General features: G+C 35.5%; 1 protein-coding gene across 2 annotated transcripts in view; it reads left to right on the top strand.

Annotated features, from left to right (window-relative positions):
• The window catches only part of LOC120777065 (insulin-like growth factor-binding protein complex acid labile subunit), a 128,743-nt gene that overhangs the window by 98,922 nt on the left and 4,002 nt on the right, over nucleotides 1–25,819 (top strand). The window lies entirely within an intron of this gene.

Below are 25,819 nucleotides of genomic sequence, written 5' to 3' on the forward strand. Positions count from 1 at the left end.
GTTTTTGTTATCGGTGCGAAGCTGAGCTTCGAGCAAAGAGCCAACATTAAATTTTGTTTTAAAATTGGTAAAACTTTTACCGAAACGTTTCAATTGATGAAATGAGTTTTTGGCGATGATTGCCTATCCCGTAGCAGAGTGCACGAGTGGTTTCAACGTTTTCAAAATGGTTGTGAGGACATAAAAGACGATCAACATGTGGGCCAATCAAAATCCGTGATCACCGAAAATTCCATCGAAACTGTGCGTGAATTCATCAAAAATCATCCGAAATCATCATTGAAGTTCGTGGAAATGGAATTGAACATCTCCAAAACAACCATTTATCGTATTTTGACCAAATATTTGGGCTTCCGAAAGGTGTGTGCACGGTTTGTTCCGCACAAATTGACTGACGACCAAAAATTGCTCAGAATCCAAAATTCGAAGGACGGTTATTTGATCGAAAATCGCATGGTGACCATTAACCACTCCCCGTATACACCTGAAATGCACCGTGCGACTTCTTCTTTTTCGGAAAAATGCATTTGCCAATGAAAGGAAAGCGTTATGCAGACGTAAGGCCATTCAAAAGGCTTGAACCGGCATACTGGCGGTCATACCGGCCAACGAGCTAAAACACTCGTTCGACATGCTCTTGGACCGTACAGAAAACTGTATTGAAGCTGAAGGAGACTATTTTGAATAAAATAAATTGATTTTGCCGAACAAACCATTTGTTCTGTTTTTTTTTTAAGTCCTGTTTACTTTGGAACGCACCTTGCATATTCGGCCGCAATGAGGCAGTCAAGTGAGCGCCACTATTGCACTTAAATCCGGCATTGCCAGTTTTGAATTTTTGCAGTGGCGTTCAATCAATTGAATGGCCAGCAGGCGAGCGCAAAGTGAAACTGCTCTGAAGCCTGGAGGCTGTCTCGTTGCGATGGAAATTAAAGTTTTAGGAAAGGCTATTTCATATCTCCTTAATTTGTTTGATAAATATGTCGAGACAGACACTCATTTGAAAGTATTTATAAATACTGAAAATCGTGCGAAGTTTGGGAGAAGCAGGTGAATAATTTAGGGTAATATATAATACATAGGCCTAGTTTATTTTTTAGTTCCTGAAAGTAGAAACTCCAAAAGTTTGTTTTATAGTTTTACTATAAAATCTAGCATTTTAACTAAGTATATAATTAATGCAAGCTGACGCTAGAAGGCGGTACTTGAAGTACCCACAAACTAACAGTTCAAACAATAAATATTTCGAAAACAATTTCTTTGTTTTGCAATGAAATTTTTTGCTTAATTCTTTAAACTATTAGCAAAAATTTTCAGGGTTTTTATACCGTCTAATTCAGCCACCTAGCCTAGGTTTATTTTCCACTTTTTCGCTCATGGGACCCATTTTCTTTTCGTCGATCTAACAGAAAAGTCTCGAATACAACAGAGCATAAGGCATACTGCATTATTAATTTTCAATTCAATCTTACCATATGCTTTCATACTTAAAATATTCGGTAGTCGAAAAAGTCTTTTCGTATTTCTAATCAAAGTTTAATAAACTATATAAGTATGTACCATTTTGATCGACCACTTTTTGCCATAGCGACATTATTTTATCAATGTAAAACTTTTCTGGTTTCTCTGCAAAAAACTGCGACTAGCCATTTTCACAGGCTTCTCTTGTAGACAACTTTACTAAATTAAGGGAGTTTTGCATTGATCAAAACAAATGCTAGTCCGATGGTGCAAGGTCTGGGCTAAATGGTGGATGCATGAAAACTCACCAGCCAAGTTCGTCTAGTTTTTGCCGCGTCATCAAAGATACGTGTGGTCTAGCGTTGACCTGATGGAAGACGAAGCCCTTTCTGTTGATCAGTTCTGGCCGTTTTTTTTCGATTTCTTGCTTCAATCTCATCAGTTGTCGACCAGGCTAGAGCAGCTCATAATAGATGATTGCTTTCCAATCCCACCAAACACTCAGCATAACCTTTCGGGGCATCAATCCTGGCTTGCCACCATTTGTTGAGCTCCAACACGCTTGGACCATGATCTTTTTCGCACATAATTGTCGTATTTGATCCACTTTTCGTCGCCTGTTGCAATTCGCTTCAGAAATGATTCGATTTTATTTCGTTTCAGCAAAGAATCGCGGATGTTAATTCAGTTCAATAAATTTTTCGCAGACAATTCATGATGAACCATCGAGCTTCTTTTTGTAGCCAGCCTTTTTCAAATGGTTCGATGCTGTTTGATGATGAATATCATTAGCGATGTCACGGCTGCCTTTTCCATAATTCCATCGACTTTTTCAACGATAGGTCGACCAGAGCGAGGTGCATCATTCGCATCGAAATTTCCAGAAGGGAAGGAGCGAACCATGGTTGTGCCACACGAACTGATACAGCATCGTTTCGGAAAACTTCACGAATTTAATTGATGGCTTGCGCGGCATTTTCCCTTTTTTATACAAAATTTTCAAAATATATTTTCACTCATTTTTGAACAGCTGTAACTTTTTTTCAACTTCCCCGAATTTTTTTTTTATTAAATGAAGCTTAAACACGATGCGATTGGTAGCACGGGAGATTTACGATTGCAACGATATCTATTGACAAAATACGAAAAGACTTTTTTCGACTACCCAATATATAGAATATTTGTTCGTATATCTCCAAAATCTCAAGTCAAGGGATCAGCATAATATATCCAGCGAATAATTACATAATACACTACCGCATACATCCGTACAAGCTGCATGTAATTGCATATATGTTCATACATATGAACATATATTCACTTGCCAGTTGTCAGAAACAATTTAATGTGTCACAATTTGTTACGCGCAGCTAGAATATAAACACTTGCATGCACACTTAATTGTCGTTAAGGCAAACGAATTGGCAGCGTGGATGCAACGCAATGATTAGTTCTGCCACGCTTGCAACAGCACAATCCCTACAATATTTACCACATACTACCATACAAGGCACTCGAAACTACACCAAATGCGCAGGAAGTGAATTGTGTTTTTTTTTTTTAATTAGATCAGTTTTTGTGGAGCCATAATGGCAATCGCAAAATTTCGGGATACATTCAATATTTTCGAGACTCCTCTCGGGATTGAATAGTTGTTCGCAACATATAATAATAGTGTTGTTGCAAAATCAATTCAGAATTTTGATACAGTCCCGAAATTTCGTGTCTGCTCCCGAAATAGTATATTTTTCGCTTAAACTTTACAAAACCACCATTAATGTGTCAAGTAACTACCACACTGTTATCAAAGCAACCAGCCATTGGTACTGTTAGTTACATATTCATAAATACAGCAAATAGTACATCCATCCGTTAAGTCATGCTCATAGAGTGGCATGGCGAACGTGCAACAAGCAAATATGTTGCTACATGTTGCACATATAGTATATAAGTATGTACTTATGAGCACGTTCTTCTAACAACATAAACATTCAACGCATGCTGCAATGTTGCACTTGCACTCGCATACGTGCTTATGCTTGTATATAAGCATGGTTATGTGTGCGCCCCGCTTTGCTGCTGGCTCACGAACAATTGAATTAATGGCAATTTCAATTAAATACGAATTGAAATAATGAAGTAATGCATTTTTCGAGTATTTCCCAAAATTATCCAATAACACCGAAATTGAAATAACGTTAATGAAAATTAAATGTGTTGAACGCTGTGCATGCGTTGTTCGTATATCAAATATGTATGTTCGAACGTTGGCATATTGGAAAACATAAATTTGTTGCTAAATACTACATTCATATGTACATGGGCAGATAGCATGCGCCATAAAATGTGGCCGCTGGTTAAATTTATGCTTTTTTTGTGTTTTCTAAAATATGAAAAGCTTTAAACAGCTGCAGTTCATGTGCGCTCCTTTTGTTGTTGATTTCACTATTAATTAAATAGCAAATTCTCATATTTAACGATAAGCCGTGACCGCCTATTTGGTTTAGCCAAAGCGGATATTAATGTGAACGGTTTAGTTTAACAGCTGCTCATTAATATTAAAGTGAAAATGCGAAATTTTGCTGGAGTTAAATTACGTAAGCCGATTTTTATTAAATCTTAAATTGTATTTATTTATTTTTTCATATATTTTTTTTGGCTTCTAAAATGGAAATAGCTTTGCATTATTAATAAGCTTTAATTGAAAATTAATTATTTTAATTTCACTAATAATTGTAAGCAATTATTTTAGAGAAAAAAAAGAGAAAAGAAAAAAATGTAATAATGGGTCTAAAAATAAATTAAATAATTGCAAAATGAAAAATATTTTAATGTAAAAATATCTATTTTATATATTTTATATGCAAAAAAAGTGTATGTATGTCTCTTTTTGAGTTATAGAACTTTTATATTGAGTAAAGAACCGTACGAAATGAATAAGATAGCCAATACTTGAGCTATAGAGTTTCGCAAAATTTTCAGAATTTTTGGTTTCGGTTTTCGAACTTTGACTGGCACAGCGGTCAGCTGTCCTTTGCACACCAATAACGCCTCTAATATTAATTTCCAACAGGTTGTATCTTAGACCATTGACATACTTTCACAAAAAGTAGTCTAGCGGTCTCAAATAACTGCTAGATATCTTAATGAAAGATATGTTTCTGGATTTGATTCAGTCATAAAAATCTGGTGCCGAATGGTTTCACGTGCTTATGAGTTATTGCCTCATTCTGTTGGAACCACTTTACGCTTAAGCAATTGGGATAGACATGGAAAACCGAAAAGTCTTTTAAAACTTACCTATAGCACTCTCCAGTGAATGTAATTTTGACTTCACCGTCAATTTGAAAAAACTATAGTTTTACCCACGTATTTTTCTATATTCGCGAAAGTCAGTTATTGTAGGGTTCATTTAGTGCGTATTTATTTTTAGAAGAAGAAAATGGTTCGAAACACTAAGAGAAGTGAGTTTTAAGGTGATATTCGAATTTTTGCACAATGAACTCTATGTTTTGTGTTAGCTACAAATTGTACTAATAAACTCGGCTTTGTGGCACATTATACTTACATGGTCTGTCGCAAAATAAACAGAACTTTTAGAATATAACTGTTTCTGGTGGCGCCACCTATTGGTATATGAAATAAAAAGTTTGATCTCTTGTTGACATTTCGTAAAAATTTTAAGACAATTGGATAATTACAATCGATGTTATCGATCAAAAAGTGACAGCAGCTTTTGGTCATCGGTCGTAAAATGCATTTTGAACAAAGAGCAAGTAATTAATTTTGTTTTAAACTTGGGAAAACGTTTACTGAAACATTTCATATTATGAAAAAAGTTTATGGTGATCAGTGCCTATCACGTAGTAAGGTGCATGAGTGGTTTAAGCGATTCCAAGAAGGTCGTGAGGACCGAAGCCATCACCGAAAAAAAGTCGTCTTCAGAAGTCAAAAATTAAGACAATGCTGATTTGTTTTTACGATTCCGAGGGTATGAAGCGTCTTTTGCCACGCATTCGTCGTGCTCGAACACAAGCAGGGTCCTGGCGTCTGTTGCACGATAATGCGGTGTGTCATCGATCGACGCTTGTCACTGATTTTTTGACAAAAAACTCCTTATTAACCATTAATCACTCACCCTACTCACCTGATCTGGCACCCTGTGATTTTTACCTATTGAGAAAACTTCATTTGCCCATGAAAGGACACTGGTTTCAGGACATTTCAGCTATCCAAAAGGCGACGACCGAAAAATGACCTTAAAGACTCATTTGAAATGCTAATTGACCGGGCTAAACGCTGTATCGAAGCACAAGGCAACTATTTTGAATAAAAAATATAACTTTTGAAAAATATTATTTTTTTATTGTTTTTTTAACAGTCCTGTTTCTTTTGCGACAGACCTTGTATATTATTATCATTGGTATTTTTATGGATATAAAAATAGTTGCTGAAAAAACATTTGGAAAAGAAACAGGAAATCTAAAGATCTTGGAAAGCAGTAAAAATTACACCTGGAAGCTTATTTTAATTAAAACAATTATAGTCATAACTCTTCGTTATTGACTTGAGTTAATATGAATATGCTGGTTGCATAATCGCATAGTTAATTTTGTATAACGTTCCCTTTCCTTTTAGCTTCCATGTCGCGAAAATGTGATAAGTATATAGATATTGCTTAATATTTTTTTTATAAAAAATTGAAAATATGTACGTAAAATTTCACGCTCCATTTAGAACTTACTTTTACAAAGAAACATTTTATTCGCACTTAACATCACAAACTTTCGCTCACACCAATTTTTTAGCTTTCATTTTAAATACTTTTTTATGAAGTAGATAATTTTTCAACTGCTCAATGTTGGCATAGGGACACATATGCATATATGTATGTATGTATACTTACGTACATATATATGTACATATACATAAATTCCTCTTTATGTAAGTATGTATGTGTAAGTATTATATATTCATAGTGTATGAATCGCTGGCTAAGAAATGTAGCTCGGAATTCCAGCAAATGTACACACACAATGTAAAGTAATTAAATTCTTGCGCTTCAATTAAAATTTTATTATTAAAAAATTGTTTTATAAATTTTTAAATTCCATAAAATCTTAAACATGCCAACACACATAAGTATAAACATATACACGCTAAAGCAAAAGCGAGTGCAAACGAACCGTACTGAGTGCAAATGTAATGAAAGGGTAACTGTAATGGGTGTATATGCATAATATATGCAAAGCATGTGTAAGTGTATGCTTGCCGGTGCACCACGTCAATGCTTCAAGCACCAAAACTAAATGTACGCATACTTATGTATGTATGTATATGAAAGAATGCTTGCCTGTAAGTGTATGCGCTTATATGACGGCGTTTTCCTTTTCATTTTCTTCTTATTCCACACTTTGCAAAACTTTTCATTTGTGGCATAAAATCTTGCTTCCAGCAAAAAGGAGCAAATGGCAGTAAATATCAAATGAAATCAGCACGAAGGCGAAAAGTGCTCCAAAAAAGGTAGCAAATTTAAAACATAAGCGGCACAACCACAACGGCTGTCCACAGCCTGCCGCAAGCCAGCACCAAGCGACAGCCACCAAGAAGCGAAGCTGCACAGCTGGCACCAACAGTAGTGTATGCTGCCACACGTTGCAAGTACGCGTAGACATATGTATGTACATACATATGTAGATGTTTGAGAGAAGCTTTTTGTGCCGCTGAGGTAATGCTCACTGCTCAACCATTGCCATTTACCAGCCATCACCGGTAGTACCAATACCATATACCAAGCTATAGCGTTGGTTGTTGTTTAAACGAATTGTTGTTGTTATTATACAAATAGTTGTGGTTGTTGTCATGATTGTTGTTGTTGTTGTTGTCGTTCGCCACCAATGTTGTTGTTTCAATGTTGCATTCCGCGCATAAATTTCAGTTGCACTTAACTGATGTCTTGCAAAAATGGCCTCTTCTGTGTTGTAAGTTTGCTCTGTGAATGTGGAACCGACACTTGCGTATACATATTTCTAGGCAGCCGTGTGGCAACTAAATGCTACGTACATACATATGTATATACAGAAATATATTTATACATGCATAGTCATATATGTAAGTGTATGTCTGTAAGTCGGTTGCTTACATAAACTGTTTGTGCGCTGCCGCTTGACGTGCATTGGATCTGCTTATTTGCATGTGTGCTGATATGCAGTTTTTCTTGCATAAATAAACAGTCGCTGCAATGTGCCAGTGTGTACACGTTTTTTTGCACATTTCGCCCAGCAGCGGAGCAACAACACGGTGTCGGTGTTTAAAAGAGCATTTCTTTTCCTCTTAAATCCAACGCCAACTTCAGAAAAAACTCCTTTGTCTATCCTATAGACTGGGTGGCGTGTATGTAGTGCAAGTAGGTGCCGCAACGGTATGCATAAATTGTGCCAGAGCAGAATATAGTGTGACCAAATAGTACATGAAACGGGCAAAATACATTTCATGAAATCTTCAAAATTTTTTTACATATTCGAAAGTGACGACAATACATTAGGTTGCTAAGTATTTCGCTACTCATTATATCAGCTCTCTGCTCTTATCACAACACATTTACACGAAAAGCAACGACAAAATTATGCAATTTATTTATATTTATGTGTTTTATATCAGTTTTTAATTGATTAGCATTTCTTTTGGTTCCATACCAGTAAATAATTGTATTTATTTTTCAATTTGACAGTTTCTAAATTTTCTGGCCTCCCAGCAATCTATATATTATATGTCCGAAAATATATGATACTATGTACTATATATGTTTACTTGAAGTATGTTTCACCTTTTAAAGGTTTCTTTAAAACTCCACTATTTGAATCAATTCAATAATGCGATCTCATCATTAATCATGCTCGTGCTCCCCTCCAGAATAGCTCTTTGCATCTTCCACTTACAGCTACTTCTACTCACCAGACCGTAGCTCTCGTGATTCAATATTAATTAAACTCACTTCGAGCTGGACGTCACATTTTTTCTCCTCAGAAATAAGCAGTATTAGAATTGAATAATATCCCAGGATTACAAATTCTTGCATTTTCGATTTTCTATCATTTCTTTAAATAACTTGCGAAAAAACTATTTTAGTTCTTCTTGCTAAATTATTCCTGAAGAAGTTAAAGAGAATAAAGTATATTTCCGAGTTGAGACATGATGACAATTTGTAATCGAAATATTTAAAGTGATAGAGCAGACAGTTGTGAAGGCGCAGATGTTTTAAACGCAGGACAACAGTGTCTTGTCAAACTGCCCGAATATACCGTATTACGAGACTTTGTGACCCTTGGCATTATTTTAAACCAAATAAAATATTTATTCTGTAAGCTGATTCATATTCACCCACTGTGCCACTTAGTGAGGAACTAAATTTTCTAGTGCACTAAATATAATGTACAATACAGCTTTGAAATCGCGATATTTCGCCGCAATCATGATGGAAAATCTTTTTTTCTCTTCTTTTTTTTTGTTTTTGGAAACAATTCGCATTTTCACCTCCACACTTTCTGGTTTATATGCTTTCTGCTACCTATGCTTGCAGTCTCTTCTTTTTTGATAGGATCACATTTTTACTATTTTTCATTTTATTCGGAAAATTTCGGCGCTGAAAGCATTCGCGAATGCATTTGCCTTGCTGCCTTCAGCATAAATGTTCATGGGTGTAGTTAGGCAGCAAGGCAGCATTGGGTTTTTACAAGAAAAAGTGTGCAGCTGCATTTAATAGAAATCAGCGTGTGAATGTATTTGAGTGTGTGCTTGGAGGTGCAAAAACATTGAAGCGAGCTGAATATGCGATTTCGCCATGGGCCTCATTGTCAAGCAGTCTCTTTTTGGTAGCGCCAATGTGTCTGGGTTGAAATAAAATTTACACACACAGCATCTGATGTTTATTTGCAGTATATTATTAATTTTCTTGGCAGTTCTTTGACGTAAGTACTTCATAATGTGCGATTTTGTGCAGGGTGTTCAAGTAAGGTGTCACCACATATAATAAAATAACTAATAAAATTAACTTAATTTACTATAGCCTAGGCTTTAGAACCTTCTGTTGGGAACCATATCTTGGGTATGATTTTTATACTTTATTTTTGCATTGTATAATTTCCTGCTATCCGAACTCATAACCCAATTTTAAATCTTTTTATTTTCAACTTTAAAAAAGCCCTTTACACGTTGACAGTAGTCATTCTCAGAAACGATGACATCCAGAGGGGTTTCGGTATTTTTCAATTTACTTTTTGAATTCCAAGTTTCCCCAAAAAAGGCACCAAGGACTTTACATAATTGGACTTTAGACTGAGTAGGCTCTTGAACTAGATAAAGAATGATAGGAAATCAGATTGCGGAATACAACGTCAGTAACAAGAGAAAATGTAAAATTTGCATAGTAATCATGTGCTATTCTTCCTTTATGACGTAACCGCAGTAAATTCTTACCAAATGCATTTCAAAAAAGTAATGATTTAAGGTTCTTAAAACCAGGTGTATCCGAGTAGCTCTAGTGGAGGCCTTCTTTTTAAATTGCAACCTAAGGTCCCAAAATCTGTATATTTCCATTGCATCAGTCTCCTTGCTCAGATGGTGAGTTACCTAAAAAAAATATTTTTGGAGAAGAATAGTTTTTCTTCAAACCCAAGTAGTAATTTGCATTGGAGTTCTACCAAGTTTTCTGTGGCCGTGCTACAACTTCTTATGCCTCTTTGCTTGAAAATATAGAACTTTTCGTTTCTACATATACTTCTTCTTCTTGTATTTCCTATTCATTTCTCACGAATTCGCCCTTTTCTGAGGTGTCTTTCTTTGTGGTATTATGTATAGGCCCCGTGCGCATTTTCAAGGCCTGCAAATTTTTGTCTTTTTTTGCCTTGCAAGCGCAATAACTTTTGTTGTCGGCGGTTTTCCCAGCACAGACCACAAATATGCGCGTGGCGTATGCAAACTTGTTGACAGTTGAAAACAAACACTTGTACTTGGGGTAACTAATACACTTGTATATGTATGTAACTGCGTGTGTATATGCAGCGCTTATTAGTGTGCACACAAAAATCTCTAAAGCTGCCATAAATTTAAGTTGTCATCGGCGCAGACACTTTCTGCCGAGCTAAGCACATGCATACATTTGGCTTTGCCTCCGCTCTTGTTTACAGTTGTGGCATGCAACGAAAATCAGCTATTTTGAAAGCCGTCAGAGAATGGCGCGCATGTGCTCGCAAGGCAGACAAGGTCACTAGCATTTTTACACAGCACAGTCTAGTGAAATGAAATTTTAAGACAAAGTTCTCGAGAGGAGGAAAAATTCTAAGGAATTCGGCCGCTAGACAGTCGACTACACACGCTCTTGTGTTAAAAATGTGTGTGAGTATATGCGGCTTTAGTGACATTTTTTCGATTCAAGTGCGTGGTCTTAAGTTGAAAACACACACATGCTTACATATATACAAAATTAAAGATACATACATATATTCATACATATACACATGCATTACATAAAAATTTATTTATGTTAGTGAGTGTGTGCTTTTATTTTCACTTCAATAGCTCTTTTGGCTCCCACCTTTTTCATCCAGTTTTGGGTATTATGTACGCTCCCACTCTTTGGTTTTGCGGCAAGGCAGTTAACTTTATTGAGCACAAATTTTATGCTTCACATGTCGGACATTCCAAGCGCCTTGGGACAACATGGCGACGTCTAAGACAAGCACTCAAGTAGCCAATGTTTACTCAAACTCGTAAATCTTTTGTGTTTTTGTTTTTTTTTTTTTGGAGGAAAATCGTTGGCTTCCATTGTCTCCACTGCAGGTTTTAACTGCTTAATTTGAGACAAACATGTAGTATATACCATTATACAATCTACTCTCTCATCTCCGGTCTCCACTCAATTGTTCAGAAAATTTCGTTGAAAAATTCATTCGTGGGCCTACACTCAAGAGCAGTTCAAGACTGTTAGACAACACCGATTCTGTGTATTTTTAACTATTTTTGATATTTTTCAAAACTTCAGATTTTGAACCTTAGATAGATTTCAGATAGACTTTTCATATATTGGCTAATTTTTCAAGTATTTGGAATTTTTTTTCATATAAAATCATCATTCCCGGTCTAGCAAGTTCCACTTTTCGATCGGAATAATTATGCATATCAATAGAAATTGAAAACAAGTTTGCTCGAAAATCACTGGACACAACATTATGTTAGTATTCAAACCAATTTTATTTTTACCTATCTTTCTTTTTCTCTCTCTTTCTCTAATCTAATCGTTCTCTACACTTTCAAAATGAACTTTCTTCACAATTGAAATCTTTCGTTTACTATGGATTCAAATTTATATATTTATCCTAAATTTCTTTTTGACTTTCCCCAAATTTCCACCATCCTCAAACTAACTCAAATAAACAAAAATCGTTCACCGTCTCTCTTCGAAAGCATACTTCACGGCGCTACTGCCCGAAATCGATAAATAAGATTTATGGTCTGTACGTAACCACTTCCCTTTTCCTCTCCCACTTTATACACAAAACTGAAATGTACAATAACAATACAAGTTACCACTTAAACTCAAGCATAAAACTATAAAATATTTGTGTTGTTATTGTTGTTGTTTTATTGCCCATGACTGGAATTTCTTAGCGCAAAATTCACTTTTCGCCAGCGCCAACTGATGACCTTGAGCATGAAAGCAACTTATGAAGTGGTGTCATAACAACAAAAATAATAGCAATAACATTAAATAAAAATGGTATTTTGTAGAATCTCAAAATACTTGCTTCCTCTTAGTTACATTGTTCTCCTACACTTGAATTGCCGTTAAGTTGCCACTACTCGCAGTGATGTTAGAATGCAAAAACAATAAGAAAGCACTTAGTATTCTAAGAAAGTAATATTCAAGGTGCTGCGGTGGCCTTCGAAAGTTTTTGCCTGATAAGTTGTTACAATTTAGTGAGAATGCCAAGATCTGTTTACACAGTGTCGGCAGGGAAATAGTTTTTCCAGCATAATAATCTATTTTTAACAGCTTCCGAACTTTTGTCAAAAACCTTGATGTGTCGGTATTAGAGTGGAGGAGCTTGTTTTTCGACGGAAGATGGGGAATCACTTTGTATTTGTGGGATTATTTTTTAAGTCAATGAAAGAAATCAAAATTGGCCAGAGCTTAAGTAAAAAAAAGTTGTAAGATGTAAGATAGGTTGAAGCTCGAAAATTCGTGGAACTTCTGAATGAAAAGGATCAAGTTCGCCGCTCTTTTATTTTTTCTAAATGTAGTGCAAAATATTTCGCTGAAGCAAAATTGCTGATATCATATGATGCAGTGGACTTTCCTACGAAGAAATTCTGCTATTCTGTCTTTCTTTCACATCAAATTGTCTTGCTATTGAGGGTTTAGCGTTCTAGCGGCAATAGTTCTCACAGAACTTGGTTTCATTTTGATTATTTAATATAATATCGATATATAGAATAGATCAACAACGAATAGAACCAAAATCAACTGAAAGAGAATGTTTTTCATAGGCTTTATACTCATATTAGGAGAGTTAGAGAAAGAGAGAAAGAGTTCAAAACTACAGTTAAAATATCTGATTATAAATAAATGAAATTGAGACTTAGTAAAATTTCATTTATTTCTGCAAAAAGTGATTATGAAAATTGTGAGACTGATCGTTAGTGACAGAGAATGAAAATTTCTCATGCTGACTTGTTAAGTATAATATTATTTTACCACAGATCGTGATATCAGAGTATTTTTCCGGAAAATATGAAATTGAGCTCTTCGCCTAGCATTTCAAGCACCTAATTAAGTAACTTAATATGATGTAGTATCTATCGTCAACATTACAACGTAAAAGTTCCATTCACATGACCGTCACATGAAGAACATTTCTAGAAAACCTGTGTAATTTTTTGTTGCATCGTAATGAGCGGTATATGATCCTAAAGAGTGTACTTGGGCTTGAAATTTTCCTGGGTGAGTAAAAATTCTAAAATGATGCTCTCTCTCTCTCTCTCTCGATGAAATTCAGTTCCGAAAGCTACTCATGAAACCACCTATTATCCTTAATGTCTTCATTATTTTCATTAGACAATATTTTTGAAAACATGTCGTCTTCGTTGCCTTTTCGGATTTATGTGCTTACTGGGGCTAAGAGGGTGATGAGAAACTTGTCTTCGGTTGAAAAAAACAAAAAAACTAAGCTCATCATTACAGAGTCTCTTTTTCTTTTCTAACTAAGTTATTAGTAGTTAAATTATTTAATAAACCTTTGGGGTATTTCGTTTTAATGCTAATATACATATTTAGCTTTTATTATTCTTTTTCATTAAATATTAATGTTTTATACGAACGATAATATCTAAGTAGCATTGCTATAAACTTTACGACACGCACATCACTATGATCTAGACTTTTCAGATGATCTATGCGACCAGAAGATTTGCTCCAGCTACATCACTCTCGCGCTTACCAAGCGCAAATACCACCCTGTGTTGAAATTATAGCAAAACTGGCGGCAGACAGCTATCGCTATAATGCTAATACTAAAACCAAGAAGCATTGAAGACATTTAAATTTTCAACTATTCCATAGCGGCATTAAACTGATTGCTCTGTGTCACTTTTATGACGCACAGGGACCAACGAGTTAATGGAAAGAGAAACAAATATGGGTATTCAAGCGCATATATTGGCAAGTGAAGTAATATAAAGTAAAGTTCGTTGACTAGACCTTGACTTGACTTATGCTCATCCTTTGGGCAATACTTGAAACTTTTTTATGTTTTTCTTCATTCTTCCATTTTTTTACGATATTAAGTAAAAACATTGCAATAAAGCAATAAAAGTAAAACGTAGTATAAACCACAGTAAATATTTGAGCAGCTCTAAATGGTTAGCGCTCACTTGGTAGGGTTTCCAGGCGAGCGCAGGTCGTAAAGTTGCTGGATTGTGAGTGGAAAGGATAGGGAAAGAAGTTGGCTCTGCCACCAAGCATTTGAGGTACAATGAAGAGTGCACCAGACTGTCAGGTTGCTTAGCTTTTCTCACATGGTACCAAAAAAACCTGCAAAGTGGCTGAAGGCAGCGTGCGGAGAGTAACTAAAAGTTATTTGCGGCTGCTTGATGATTCAAATGGTCAGAATTGTCGGAATGTTGCTTTTTCATTTCCATGCTATTCTATTTTTTTATATATGGAAATGTTTGCCATTAAGTGCGCGCATACCGTTAGTACGCATATAAAAGCACTCACAAGCGCACACATATGAAAACATTTGTGTTTAGCTGCATTAAACGCGCATTTTTGGGAGCGTTTGTGTTAATATGCCTCTCGGCGCTTTATTGCCAACTAACTTTGGCCATATTGCCTGACCATGCCAGTTGAGTGGTTTATGGACAACGTTATTGCCAGTGAACTGCAGTTGGAGTTGGCTAACAAGCCGCTACTAGTCACCAGCAATGGCAGCTGTATTTGATATTATTGTTGCTGTTGTTTTTTGTGGCTGTTCTGTTAGTGGCACTCATTTGCCGGTTGTTGTGTCTACTGACTGCATATTGCGCATAAGTGTGAATGTGTGTCTGCATTTTATTAGTCATGTAGCCAGACAGTTTTTGGTATCATCAACTGAGCTTGGTGGCTGCAGCTCATTACTTTTTATTTGCTCTGCAGAGAAAATAAAAATATTCGCGGACTTCTCCATACAATTAACACTTCACTGAAATTTACAAATATTGTGAAATAAAAAATATTTTCAAATATTTTACCTAAGTACGATCAAAAAATAAGAAGGACTAGTCTAACTGCCTTGCAACAACATCCAAAGTATTAATTTTCCCCCATTGTCCTTTTTGAGAGAGTTTTCTCCATATATTGTATGAATGCAACGCAGAAATTTTATGATATATTACCGTTTTAAATTCTAGGGCTAGAGCATTAGATATTTTTTCAATTTTACCTACTCTTCATTCCAGAAGCTTTAAATTGGCACACCGTTCTAACTCTGACTCCCATTTCGCTTGCTCATTTACTGCTTGAACTATTTTAGTTTGAAAAACTGCCAAAAACTTTTTTGTACATTCGACGGAATACAAGAGTGTCCGTCAACTGCTTCCCACCTCTTCGTCGTTATTTTGTTTTCAGGAGTGTTGACTTCTTCTTCTTGTTCCCATTGAGTTTTTTGGCTTAGCGTTTTTGTTTGCTGCCTTTTGGCATCCAAATGAAATTGCAAAATAAATGATTGTTTCTGATTTTATGCATTTTCCAAACTTTTGCAGTTTATTCAAACAGCTAAAAATTGCTTTATCTACTACAAGTGCAGGCTTAAATATCAGTAGCCGCTTCTATATATAATTCTCTGCAAAGGGTATTCATGCGATAAACAAGAGTTTGGTGTGAAGTTCGCTCTTGCGCATCTCTCTCTCTCCGCGCCACCATATTTAAACACATTTGGGCGCGGCACAAACTGCTGGAGTTGCGAAAATTAAATGGAACTTGTAATGAGAAAAATTTGGGGTTGAACTGAATTGTGAGTAATGAAATGAATTCAAATTTATTTGCAATTGCATTTGCCGGTGGCTGAGAGCTATTGGAGAAGGCTTTGGAGATTCATGTATGAAGGGATTTGAATAAAACATTTTAATAGTGAGTTGTGTGAATTTCGAAGTGTATTGGGGAATTTAGCTGAATCTACGGAATGTAGCATATTATTTGCCGAAGCAGCCGTCCTTCACATCCCACTTGCTAAATTTTATTTCATATTTTGGTAGCATTGTAAAAATTATAGAATGTTACTTTCTGGTCTGAATCTTATAACCAAAAACCGGCACTAATACCCATTACATTTGATGTTAAATGCGAGAAGTTTTTGGTTGTAAAATAGCGTATAAAAAGTATCCAGCTTCCTCTGCTAGGCTAGGCTACAGAACACCAATTGCAAGATGCTGAATATCTTTTACCGATTACTACACAACTACAATCGAATGGTGTATAACAATTACCATATACCATATACCAAATGTCGGAAACTAGGTACTTAACCAAATACTAAATACCAGGTATTGGGGATCAATGGTCAAGTATGAATAACGATATCGAATATAACGGTTACAGAACACCTCGTAATATCGAATACCGAATTCTGTATACTGGCGACCGTATAACGATACCAAGTGTATGTATTTGACATAGTCTCCTATACTTCTCATACTTAACATTTTGTTCCCTCTCTCTTCCCTCCCAATAATCACGTCGATGTTTGCCCTCAAAATATATAAAGACTCGAAACACAGGAGATAGCATTTATTGAAAAAATTTGCATTTAAATTGTTTTGTAATGGTGCTCGATTTAATACCCTAAGGGACTTCGATCCAATGGAAATTATCTTGACAAACAAACAAATAATACGAGTATAATAAGTAATAAAAAGGAAATATTTGCCCAGGGCAAGCACACATTTTAAAATGTTATTTGAAGGTTTGATTTTGCTGTTTTATTTACCAAAGCGCTAAAATAACTTTATATGCGCCTAGATGTAGGCAACGAAATTGTTGTTATGTTTGCGGGTAAGATAAAGGCAATTTCGGCTTTTTTGTGGCAATTTGAGTTTGATAAATAGTGAGTTATGCACAAAAAATATTATATACGTTTATGGGTTTGGAAACTGGGCAGAAATTGATATTAAGGCGGGTGGTAGGGAGCTTGCGTTTAAGTAATAGAAATGTAAGTGAATTTGGGAAAGAACTGGAAAAAGTTAAAAAAATATGAAGAAAACACAAAGAAATTCGCAATTTGTTTAAATTTCTAGCTGTAAAAAATTTCTGATGAATTTAAGCAGGCAACAACTTGCGGCTAAGCTTGCAGCAACAATTTTGAGAAATTGCAATGTGGCAGCAAGCAACATGTGCAGCGAACACATCGCATGCATTTCATCACACAGATATTGAGAAAGCCATATACTACAGCATGCTAACTTATACATAGTATATTTCGTAAGTTTTTGTAATATAGACACACACCCACATACCTACATACAGAGCTTCAAATGCCAGCATTCGCTCAACTTTGCAATGCACCAACAAATCCAGCCCAAACTTTGCCAAAAAGATATTTGAAATGAGTAAAGAAAATCGTAAAAAGCAACATGCGTACATATATAAGTCCACGAAAATGCACAAGTTGTTGTTGCATCAACAGCCAGCTAGACAAATGTTGAACTTGAATAGCAAATCGTTTTTGCTGTAGCATTTGCTGGTATTCTCAACGCCTTCTCTTACAGAACAACAACAGCATGTATGTGCCTACATGCATGTATTCACAGCACCAACATCTATGTACTTACAACAACAAGCAGAGCTATAACTCTAATGCAACTCTAAAGTCTTGAAAATGGATTGTTTCGCTGCAAAAAGACAGATAAATTTCCTCAGTTGCAGCATTACACTTTTTGCTGTTGTTGCATAGCGCATTACAACTATTATTTTTAGTGTTTCGTTAGCAACTGTTGATGTTTTTTCGCAACGAAAGCGCAAAAATTATTGCTGGCAATCTATTATTGCGCTTAGATGGAATTGGCAGATAAACAAAATGCTCAGCAATGAAATTTCGTCGGTCGAGGAGGTGAGGAGAGGCGCAAAACGGGTGGTAGTTTTGTAATCAGTTGCAATTGTCGCAGAATTTGAAATTTTGGGAGCGAAGTGCATTATGTTTGGGTACAGAAGGATATGGAATATTCAACAGAAATTTGTGCAACGATATTAAGAAGAGTTAATAAGACAGGTGCCTATATTTAAACTCCTTTAAATTATGGAGTTACGTCATGAGAACATATAAAAAATGTTTTCCCAAAGATTTCCCCAGGCCATCATATGATATCTTCAAATACCAAACAAAAATTAGAATTAGGAAAGCAAATAAATTATCGTTTTATTAAAAAGCAATTGTATTTGGAAAGAAATTTTGAAAAATTAATTATTCCAAGTATTGCCCGTGAAACTGTCTATCAAAACTACCCAAAAATCAAGTCAAATCAAGGAACTGTAAATAAAACAAATGATAAAACTAAAACAAAAATTAGAATATGAGCGTAGCGCCAACTTTTCTGCAGTTGTATGATTTTATGCCACACAAATCACTAGGTAGTTCTCAACCAATCATAATATATATTAGGAAAAGCCACCGAGATGTGTTTATAAAATTAAAAGAAGGGAAAGGAAAATGAAAAGTAATTTTTAAAGAGATTAGAATTTTTGAGCATGTAACAAATTTTGAGATAAAGAAAACCAAATTCGATGTCCACAAAATCATTAAAAAATAATATATTTATACCAAAAAACCTTGAAATGACACATACTCTTCGCCCGAAGAGAACTTTTAGGTTCTGTGTTAAGTGCAGCGCCTAGGATCTTGGATTTAAATGAAAAATTAAAACGAATAATGGAATAAAGCATGTTGAAAATGATTTATGAAATAAAGTTACATACTTTCACAATTATGTTTTTGTATTATAGTACATCAATTTAAGATTAATACTTAGTCAATTTCTCAATCTAAATTTTACTTCTGAAGACTTAAAAAAAAATATTAGATATTATTTTAGCATATCTTGTTTTATCACTTTATTTACTCTTTACTGTATCACTTGTATACGTGAGACATGTACTCTTTCGTATGAATATACGCTTAAAGGTTGTAGAGTTCACTGATTGGTAGAAGAATGTGACCTATGTTTATTTTCTATAAGTTATATAGATGTATACATTGTGAACACCACAGTTCTTTACGCCTAGGGTAAGTATAGACAACATTTACGTATACATATGAAAATATATAATTTGAACTAAATTTAAACAGAAATTTTTACATATTCACAAATAAAATAAAATAAGTCTAAAAAGGCCGAACACTGTACGAGAAGTTCATAGAAATCACCTTGCTATTATTTCAAAGTTAACATCTTAGAGTTCCTATGTAGCTCTAACTTTGTAACCTCTCTCCAAAAAGTGCCGGGACTTCTTAATTTAAATCTCCCGCTTATATGGAAGCCGGATAAATTTTTTTTCCTAGGTTGGTACAACTGTCCTTAATAATGATGCCAAAAATTAGCGCGATCTGTCAACCTGTTGGTTACAACACCTCAGCTCACGCGTCGAATTTATTTTGATGTCTTCAAGAGGGGGAAATGAAGAATTCCCAATACTTTCTTGACAGGGTATATATGGAAGAAAATTACAAAAAATATTTTAAATTACCAGGTATTTTTCCGCTTGTATTAATTTATTTACACATTGTTCTTGTTGTAAAACTTTACTTTTTTTTCAAAGCAAAAACTATAAAAATTTCCAGAACAATTCAAAATAAATCAATTTCTTTGTACGAAATATTGCACTATAACAAATATGCGATAATTAATTCTCTGGCACATGGTGGCATAGACAACACTGTGTGCAGATGGATACTATCGATGCTTGAGAATAGGAGATTATAGCTTCAAACGGCGCTGCAACACAAATAAGCTATGTGAGTAGAGGGACGCCTCAAGCTCTCTCCGCTTCTATGGGTTGCAGCGCTGAACGAAATACTATTCCAACTAAACGGTGGAGGAGTAAAAGCAGTAGCGTATGCAGACGATATAGTGTTTGTTGGTATCAGGTATATTTCCTTCAACAGTCAGCGAGATTATGGAAAGAGCACTTCGTAGGTTAAACCTATGGGCTAAAAACAATGGTCTAGGAGTTAACCCGAACAAAACAGAACTGATGCTATTCACAAGCAGAACCAAAATACCTCAGTTTCAACTTCCGGTACTAAATGGTACAACGCTCACTCTATCCCCCACAGCTAAATACTTGGGGGTGGAGATTGACACCAAACTGTCCTGGAAAATAAATAAAGAAAAAAGAATAAACAAAGCATACATGGGCTACTATACTTGCAAGAAAATCGTCAACAAGAATTGGGGCCTCAAACCAAGTATAATCATGTGGATGTATACGGCTGTCATAAGATCTATACTTACATATGGAGCCAGCGCTAAACAAACAATACAACATTAGAAAATTAAATGGAATGCAAAGAGCAGCATGTGCGGGTGTTACGGGCGCAATCAGGTCATGTCCGACTGATGCGCTCAATGTCATCCTGCATCAACTATCAATGGACATTTTTATTCACAAAACAGCAGCTATTGCGGCGATAAGAATAAAATAATTGGGAGGTTGGAATCAGCAGAACAGACATAGTGTAACCCTAAACAAGCTCACCATTAATAAATCACACTACATTCTCCCAAAGCTGGATTTCAATAGACACTTCCAGGTGAGGATACCATCTAGACGAGAATGGGGAAGAGGTTCAATAGTAGAGGAAGATACCACCTCAGTCTATACCGACGGGTCCAAAATGGACTGCGGAGTAGGCACGGGGGTATTCTCCGCTGATCTAGGCATATCTCTCTCTATACGTCTACCGAACTCGGCTAGCATCTTCCAAGCAGAAGTACTAGGCATAATAAAAGCCTGCGAAGTTTTATTAGAAAACCACGAGAATATACATAAAGCAACAATATTTACGGATAGCCAGGCGGCCCTCCTGGCATTGTCTTCACCCATGACAAATTCCAGTATAGTTCACAACTGCAAGAGAGCACTAAGCTCAATAAAAGACAAGCTCCAACTAAACTTGTTCTGGGTTCCCGGCCACAGAAACATTTTCGGTAACGAAAAAGCAGACGAGTCGGCAAAGGCAAGAGCTTTCCTCAATGAATCCGAGGCGGAGTTAATACCAAGCCCGCTAAGATCGATCAAAGGAGAGATCAATAGACAATTTCAACAAATTGCAAACAACAGGTGGAAAAACATTACAAAATGCGCCATAACTAAACAATTATGGCCAACATATGACAGGAAAAGAACCAACGACTTATTCAATAGGTCAAGAAAAAGTATTTACAGAATAACAGCTACCACAACAGGGCACTGGCCCTACAACGACATCTGCCGAGGCTACGGAGTAGCAGGGAACAAGGAAACAATCTTCCACTTTCTCTGCGAATGCCCAGCTCTAGCACAGAACCGACACAAAACACTCGGAATCCACCAAACACCAAACCTTGAATGGATTTCCACCAAAAGCATATCGGACATAAGTAGTTTCATCGAAACCTCAAAATGGTTTGAGAGAGAAGGTGAAACGTAATAGCAGATACAGGAGGTTCTACGAATACATAAAGTGCTAATTGAGCCCGATAGCGCTGCACTCCTACCTACCTACCTACCTAACAAACATGCACTGAGGCATGGGGCTTGTATGAGTAACCTGCCGACATGCAATGGAAATTATTTTCACGCATTGTTGTTTACTTATGTTGTATAATTGTGTGTGTATACCATTATCAGCATTTGCCTGCATGTATTTTTCATTATTTACGAATTGGACTGAAATTTTCACTTTGATTTTTTGTTATTACTAGGGTGAGGTGAATCATATACATATATCTTTCCATACTTTTTAGGACTATTAGTATGCATATACTGTAAAGGTAACCATAATTTTACTATTTTTTTCACATTTTTTGTGGTGATTGGTTTCATTTCGTGTACTGCTAATACCTGATAAATATAGATGTATATATTTTTATCTATTTTCATATATCAGTAGAAACACAATTTTGAGCTCAAACATGTTTGTGTTTCAATATCTAAAATTTTATCAAAGGTCACATACACTGGTTTTTGAAAGCATAACTTACTATGTCATTCATTGATCATGCCCAACGTTATGTTGACTCCACTAAGTGGCATACTAACTTGATTTGCAATGTCTGTATATAAAAAATGCTCATCATGCGCCTATCAATACACCCTAGTATTCACGCTGCCATTTTCTTAACAATATTTTGTTTAAGTATATACATGTGCCAACAAAACGACGAATCACTGTATTCACTTGCCGCTTACACGTTTGTAACGGCATTTGCTTGTACTCCGTCTATATTTGCTTTTGTGTCGCCTCATCGTCAACATGCTACACCAGGCAATAGCTCTTTCAGCAAGCGTTTTCCTTTACTTATTGCCTCTTTGCCATTTTTATGCCATACTCACACACACTTGCACACATAAACACATACATTCATACAATTACAAGCTCGGCAAATTCCCTTCCGTCGCTCTAACCCGTGTATAGCGTTTTGTTTGAGAATTTGCTCCCACAGCAGCTTTTTAGCAATTTAAATTTGTTGTTGTTTGTTATCAAGACACATCTTTATTCATACAAATTTTACATAATAAATAACATCAGAACAACGCACAAACATATACACATAGAGTAAACAAACAGAGGTTGGAATATTGTCTGGAAAAGTTGCTTTCATATTTGCCTTTTTTACAGCAATTTCTTTTTTACACACTTCCTCCACACACAGCCAAATACACGCAGAAGCAAGCATTTACAACAAGAAGACATGCATCTGAGGCGTTCGCAAATAAAATGTTGCCTGCGGAGGAGGGCTAAAAGTGCAAACGAACGTAGACGGGGCTAGCCGAGCAAAGTGTTGTGACAACACTATCAGCAACAACAATGCAAGGTTTTGTGTACATAAAAAGTGGGCGGTTTCTTGAATATTAAGACAAAGTGTCGATCGGTTGTGCGGGGCAACGCCGAAAGTGAAATGGAATTTACAAAATTTGCTGAAAATTGTATGTTTGCGAATAATAGAAATGAATGGAAAAGTTCTGAAAAAATTACTACAAATGTTAAATAGTAACAAAGGGGTTTTTAAGAAAGCTCGTTCAATATCGAAAAAGTTCAAAATTTTAAAAATTATATTTACATATAAATCTACGTACATACAAAAGAAATAACATAACTATATACCTTAAAACTATGCTAAATGTATAGACAATCTATCATCATGCCATAAGTTTCTTCCACAAATTTTTTAGACGTTTTTTCAATCAAAAAACATTGGTATCCCAACGATTCTCTTACAAGATTATTCTAAGTTTAAACTATGTCTCACTAAAAAGCTTTTAATATGCTATCAGGTGTGGTACGAATCATTAAAAATTTACAAAATCTAAATACACATTAAGGTGGGTTTGCAATTCAACTTGGTTTCAACTTAAAAGTTAAAAACTTACAGGAATACATAAGGAAGATTTAAAAAAGATTTTAAAGTACATTAAAATTTGCATGGAGTTAGGAAGAGCTAAGTAATTGAACTTCAATGAAATTTATAAAAAGGCGAAATATTATACTAAGATATAAAAGCTTTTTGCATTTATTTTTTGAAGATTATTTCTTATTTGCGCTACGTCTCAGATGGTCCATCCGTTGAGTTCAATGCTTCATCAATTTTTGGTGACTTGTTCGAGCATTTTGACTGGTAACTGGCAAATGACACGCGTGATGTTTTGCTCCAAGGCCTGAATCAAAGCAGTATTGTACGCATAGACTTCAGACTTTACATATCCTCACAGGAAACAGCCTAACGGCCTGATATCATACGATCTCGAAGAGATCGAACGGCCCAAAAAGTGAAATCACCTGTTCACCGAAGTGTTCTCTCAATAAATCCATTGATTGATGCGCTGTTTGAGAACTGACCGTGAAACCAAAATTCGCCGAGATCATGAGTTTCAATTTCAGGCATCGAACAGTTATTTATCAAGGCGCGCTAATGGTCGCTATTTACGGTTACGTTCTCACCGGTATCATTTTTCAAGAAATATGGACCAATAATTCCACCGGTCCACTAACCACACCAAAGCATTGTTTTTTCTAAATGAAATGGCAGCTGTCGTTGCTCTTCATTCCAAATGTCGCAATTTTGCTTTACATACTCATTGAGCCAGAAATGGGCCTCTTCGCTGAACAAAATTTGGCATGAAAACGTCAAATCTTTTTGAAACTTTGCAAAGGCTCATAGAGCGAAGCGAACGGCGTCGAATTGTCTTTCCACGGTCATCGTTTACACTCTCAGCTAAGGCTATATGTATTATTTTCACTGTGTAATGGACGTGGTCTACTCGGTCAAATATTATCTAATAATTAATGTGGGTCTCAGGATGGGTGATGGCGTTGCGAATATTAAGCTCGCCGATTATGTTGACCATAAATTGAACGAAGCACACGAAACGCATTCCTTACATAATGTAACATAATACATTTTTGAAGTAAAGTTGAACGAGTTGAAAATGCTGTTCAGACGTAAGTATTTCCGTAATGAAATGCCAAGAAGTACTGAACAAAAATAACATGTTAGATTGACACGACTCCGCGTGATCTGTCAAAAAAGGCTATTGGAAGAGTACCTCTACTTGGATCATTGCAGTTGAAATGAACTGTCGAAGATATTTTTGAAAGTAATTTTTAAGTAAAATCGTTGATAAAGATTCACAGAAATATATAAAAATAAGGAGACTTAAACTAGTAAACTGTTGAAGATAGTTTCTGAGTAGAGTTGCCACCGAAGTAAATTCTTTACTGCTTAAAAGTGTATAAAAAAGCTTAGTATGACTTACTTTTTCGAAAATTTTCTAAAAACAATTAAAGCAAAGCTTTGGTATCAAAGAGACGACTCGGATATACTTTAGAACATTTTAATCGAGTTTTTCACATAACTATTTGGTTAAACCTAGGTTTAAGGCGCACTTCTTTTAATAGTTTACAAAATCTTTACAGATAAATATTACTAATTTTTGGTTGTTAAGATTATTTGAAAAGTATAATATCAAAATATGTATTGCATCGCTTAAAGATTCAATTGCAATAAATGATTTTTTTCATTTTGTCTCATTATATATCGGAACTTATATAAAATTGTTTAAATTTAAAAAAAAAAAAAAAGATTAAAAGACTTTGGGATTGTGTGATAAATTCTTGTATCTCATGGAACAATTTATTATCCTGCTAAGTCAACCCACACTTAACGGTATCCTCACTCTTTTATGGAATCCTAGAATGTCACCGTCTACCTCATTTTGATGAAGAAATTATGTCATATCATGTATGAATGCACTATATACATACCATCGTTCATATAAACAATTTAAAGCCTTGAGGTCGGGTAAAATTATATTTGCCGCCACTCATCTCTTAACACAAAACTTTTCTCTGTTATCTATTGTCGGTTTGTCTGCCATTATTTGTTTACTTTTTTAATATGCTGCGCTCTTATTTTATCGTTCACTTGTTGTGACAGACGCCCATCCGAGAAGCCCCCAAAACGGTGTAAGTGTGAGTAAAAGTGGTAAAAGCGGTTGTAAAGTTATTTTGCAAAGTAATTTTCAAGCAAAACACCGCAATTGCTCATATCTACGGCTACACTTACATATATATGT

This window comes from Bactrocera tryoni, chromosome 5 (assembly GCF_016617805.1).
Source record: "Bactrocera tryoni isolate S06 chromosome 5, CSIRO_BtryS06_freeze2, whole genome shotgun sequence".
Taxonomy (NCBI): domain Eukaryota; kingdom Metazoa; phylum Arthropoda; class Insecta; order Diptera; family Tephritidae; genus Bactrocera; species Bactrocera tryoni.